Source organism: Arachis stenosperma, chromosome 10 (genome assembly GCF_014773155.1).
Source record: "Arachis stenosperma cultivar V10309 chromosome 10, arast.V10309.gnm1.PFL2, whole genome shotgun sequence".
Classification (NCBI taxonomy): domain Eukaryota; kingdom Viridiplantae; phylum Streptophyta; class Magnoliopsida; order Fabales; family Fabaceae; genus Arachis; species Arachis stenosperma.
In genome coordinates this window covers 80420410-80425739 of record NC_080386.1, presented here as the reverse complement: position 1 = coordinate 80425739, position 5330 = coordinate 80420410, and the positions used below count along the sequence as shown (strand labels likewise).

The 5330-nt window shown below is 36.4% G+C and overlaps 1 pseudogene; it reads left to right on the top strand.

Moving 5' to 3' along the window:
• The first annotated feature begins 1125 nt into the window (after nucleotides 1-1125).
• Nucleotides 1126-4892, top strand: LOC130955012 (M phase phosphoprotein 10-like; annotated as a pseudogene).
• Nucleotides 4893-5330: the final 438 nt, after the last annotated feature.

Sequence of the window (5330 nt, the reverse complement as noted above, 5' to 3'; positions counted from 1 at the left end):
ATATCACATTGTCGATTCAACTGCCAACCCGACACATCTCCATGGAGATGTTGTCCTTAGGAATCATAATTGGGAACCCCCGAGATATGGTGCTCAGAACACCGTTCAGGATTTTGTGCATGCACACTCTAGTGATCCGAAGGGATGCGAGAGGGATACTATTGCCACGGACCTCACATCTCAACGCAAGCTGGACGAACCGCCGCCCTTACGCCGCCGCCGCTACCTCAACAGGCAGGATCCAACCATCGTCCCTGTCGGGTGCATAGCGTCTCAACAATCTCAATGTAAAACAGTGATACAGTGATTTTCAGAAAATATTTTCAGTATATCAATGATTTATCATTCAATTCCGAGTCCTCGACTCATCTCAACCACTGCCAATTCAACATTTCCATTCTGAACTCGTTAGTTCATCAGTTTCTCAATTCATATACCATTCTTCTTTCTCACTCCACCAAAGCAATCTTCAGTTGGTAGGACTTCTATACCTATTGTAGTAACTAGTAAGTATAAAGTATGTTTTATTTTAATGTTTAATGCTTGTCACTTGACAATATGATATAAATTGCCTGATTAACTTGTGGAGCAATCAAGCCTCAAAAACCCAAATTATCTTCAACTTGTGGAGCAATCAAGCCTCAAAAACCCAAATTATCTTCAGCTGATGATGATGAAAATTACTCAGTTAACTTTGTTACCTTCATACTTTGAAGGTTACATGCATATATTCTCCTTTGTTTCTACTGTTTTACCTGCATTAGTCCCACGTTGATTGCATATACTGCCCAGAAAATCACATTTTAAATGATAACTAATCCTGTTTACCCAAGCCTGGTACTAGTTTGTAAATTCTGGATCCGCTTCTTCTAAGCTGAATAGTTTGTTAGCACTTGGTAGACCATGAGTCCATGCTGGCTGGGTGTGAAACATGGAATTTCCATTTGCTGCTGAGTGTTTGCATAATGTTCTATTCCCTTTCTTTTTAGTCTACAAAACTGAATTTTTATTCTAAAAAATAATCTGTAAAACTGAAATTGAAAATACTTTGATCAAGGTGAACTGGAGCTTTTTCATTTACATTGTAATTAACCTTAATTGCAGCTTGAGGAATCCGAAGGAAATCAAGTTAGCTAATTGATTCCCTTTACCATTAACTCTTGAGTCATAGGAGCCTCATATTTCCTTTATGCCTAGTAATTTTTGTAGGATATTATATATTTTTCATCCTCGGGTGTGGATCTCTTCTGTGTTGTCTTCTTGACTCTTAAGCACTGTGGTTGGGATGAGCAGTTTATACTCTTTCTTAGGTTTTCAGTATTTAACTTATCACTATTTACCATGTATTTATTCTTGGGTTGTCTGTGATAGATTTGCTTTAATGGTTTCCTTCAAGTGTTGTTATCATTCATGTATTATGCAACTGGCTCGCAGCTGCTGGTCAATTTTGCAACTCTTTGAACCTATCTATCTCTTGCATGTAACTAAAGGGACTACCTCTAGTGCTACATAACACTTCCGAATTGTAATTAAACTAAAATATTTCCCGTCCAAATTCCAAATTGCTTTATCTCAAAATAGGTTTCAGTTACTTGCTCAGTAGTCTGGGTTACTACTAAATGCCACTTGTCTCCCCTGCCTGTTGAGAGTAGTAAAGATAGTGTTCAAGAGAAGTCTCAAGAAAACAAACTTCAGTTCAAATTAGTTAGTTAGATGTTGAGCTTTCTGTTCTGATTTCTTGGGTAACATGTCTTCGGGGGACTTCTATTATAAATAGACTCTCTCTGGTGTAAAGGGAAGATACACTTTAATGCAATTGTATCGTTCATTGAATTCACATAGTTCTTGTCTAATCTCTCTTCTCTAGTTTACGTTTCCTCTGCATATTTTCTGTTAAATAGTATCACACTTCACACTACCCTTTGCTCTCTCACCGTGCCTTCCAGATAGAAGTATGTCTGTCACTTATTTAAAAAAACAAAGTAACATTTATTTAATAAAATAATAAAAAAGAATGAAAAAATTAAAAGAAATAAGAGATAAAAAAAATAGATCCATGAAATCATGGTAGACTTACCAATCTAGATGTTTTGCATAATATTGGTATTCTAAGTTTATCTTTTGGGTCCATTGCCTTTTAGGTATGAAGACTTCTTTGGAGATAAGGGAAAGTACTCAAAAAAAAAAAAAAAATGAAAGCTCAATTGCATCAGGAATCTGAAGGTTCCGATGAGGAAGATGATGATATGGAATTTAAGAAACAAGTACAACATTCTTTATACACACACAGAAACACCCACATCCATGATGAGATTAATTTTAAAATAATTTATATTCTAATTTTTATTTGTGCATATAGAATAAAGGGACTGCTTCTACTCATCAAAAGCAACTGGAGAAAATTCAATTAAAGATGGAGCAGATGGAGAAAGCTAACTTAGAGCCGAAAGCCTGGACTATGCAGGGTGAGGTAATACAAGAGCCCCTTATTCAACCTGACATTTTGTTTAATGAATTTACAGTCCATCTTTGTCAATCTATGGATGAGATTATTCTTCCCCGATTCTATAACAGGTAACTGCAGCAAAGAGACCCAAGAATAGTGCATTGGAGGTTGATCTAGACTTTGAGCATAATGTCAGACCTGCTCCTGTAATCACTGAGGAGGTTACAGCTTCAATTGAGGATATGATCAAGAAAAGGATCACTGAGGTAAGTTAATGTGTTGAAGTGATTTGGTCTCAGACTTATACTATAACGCACCTTGTTATCTCCTCAAGGGTGGAAGCAGATATTTGAATGGTGATAAATATATAGACTATCTCTAAAAAGCTGGGTATTTTAAGATGATAATTGAGAGACTATGAACCATTAATGAGTGAGCTGGTGGGATTTGCAAATGGTCCACAATATATGTGGTTTTTTAATTTGGATTTTTGTATATTATAGGGGAATTTTAATGATGTCCAAAGAGCTCCTAAATTGCCATCTAAAGTGCCACGGTAAGTTAAAGAATTGGTAAGCCTTCATTTTCTGAAATAAATATATGGAGTTCGGCTTCTTATCCAGCTATATTAGTTTATGTTGCTTACTTGGGCAAATCATGTTGGTGATGATTACAGGATGACAATAAAAGCAAGAAGGGTCTTGCAGAAATTTATGAGGTCTGTATTTCTTTTGCTATTTTCAATTCTTAATGTCTCGTCATAAAAAATTGACCTTTAGTTACTGTTTTTGCATGTGGACAGCAAGAGTATGTTGAGAAGGAGGACCCCACTTCTGCACCATTGTCATTCAGAGATGAACAGAAGCAACAGGTGGAAGTCTCAATTGCTTTACATTATTTTCTGCTTCCATTACTTAGTAATTTTTCTTTTTTTTTTTTTTGAATTCTGATGTGTTCTATTGAATGCCTTTTATTTGTGATCAGGCAAGCGTATTATTCAAGAAACTTGGACTGAAATTGGACGCCCTTGCTCATTTCAGTTTTGCTCCAAAACCGGTATTATATCATACTGCAGGTTGCCCTTGATAGATGTGCACATCACTAGCTATTTTTTGTCTTCTTAATCGGCTTGTGTTGAACTTGGCAGGTTATAGAGGACATGTCTGTTCAAATTAATGTGCCTGCTCTGGCAATGGAAGAAGTAAAGAGCTATTACCTTGCAATATCAATTTAATTTCTGCTTCTTCCAGCTACTAGTGTCTTACAATGTGATACACTTTCCATGGGCAGATTGCACCTGTGGGCTGTGGCTGTCTCAGATGCAGCTATGCTGGCTCCTCAGGAGGTGTTCGAAGGCAAGGGTGATATTAAGGAAGAAACAGAGCTTACAAAGGAAGAGAGTAAGAGAAGGAGAGCTAATAAGAAAAGAGGATTTAAAGGTATGATTGTCTGCAATAAAGGTGCATGGTCTGCCTGGTGACTATACCATGATGCATAGTTGCATTAGCATACCCTTTGTGTGATAGTTCTAGGAGGAAAGCTAGCCAGCATTTTGTAAAAATTATCCGTGGACAGAGGATTCTCTTTTCAGTATCAGTATTAACAATGTTTATGGTTCAGCTGCAGCAGTAAAAAGAATGGGAAAGAAAGTGCAAGAAGGTGCATTGCCTAACCAAATGAATGGTAATTTCTTTCGTATCACCTGTTCGATATGAGAAATATTGCTTTAGTGTCACTTATACTCTTGAGTGTGTCAGAAAGGTTAGCTCTTTATTAACACTGACCACATTTTCTAATAGAATGAGACTTGGTTATTATTAGATTGGCCATTCTATACTGAAATGTAGTTATGTTGTTATGTTACTTGATCTCTATCTATCACATTTAGCTTTTATATAGTTGGTAGAAGATTTGACCGGAAGTTCTTTTTTTCAGTCATAATTACTTACAAGATTGAGCCTGGCCAAGAAAAGCTATTTGTTGACACCAGTTATGCCTAGATAGACTTTTACTCATGTTGGTACAAATTAGATAATAATACATCCATGATTTTTTCCCTATCAGGCAGAGATAGACAGATAGTTGGATAGTTGTAGCCGCAATGAAAACATGGTGGATCTCTATGGAACGAGCCTAGTCAGTTATATTTAATCAAAAAATTTTCCTTTAATTTCGTAGATTCTAAGGTTGATTCCTTGGTGTTTGCAGGCTAAGAACAACACAGTATTTTATTTGATTTATTTGCTGAAGCTGCACAACTAACAAACACAAGTTCAGGGGGACCCTGTGGCGGGTAAATGAGCAAAACTCGTCGTTGCAGCGGGCAGATGAAGAGCGCTATGCGGCTGCCATTCCCGTTGTTTCCGTTGTTCCTTTAGTTCTTTGTTGATATTTACGAATTTCGTTGGGTTTTTTTTGTATGTACGATTACTTAATGTTATCACAATGCAGCCACACATTTAAGTATTTTTGGTAATTAAGTCCAACTAAATTGGTCCAAACGTAACAAAAATCATTTTTATTACACTAGCGTGTATACATGCACGTTTCAATAACGTAACATATATCCTTCTTCATCTTTGTTTTCGTTTTCGCGTTCTTCCTTCTTCTTCGCTTTTCTCCTATTTCGTCTTTGCATTCCTTCTTTTTCGCGTTCTTCGAAAAGAAGTAGCTGGAAAGACAGGGCAGAAATATAAAGGATAGATAAGGGGTTTTTCTATTAGATTTCTAAAAAATCTGTTCTTAGCAATCTGGTCATCAGAAAGGATTTTTTATTAGACTTTTAAAGAACCTGTCTTTGACAATCTAGATCAGGTGGATGAAAATTGAAAGAAAAGGTGGATGAAAATTGAAAAAACCACCACGTAAATCACCTTAGTGTTGG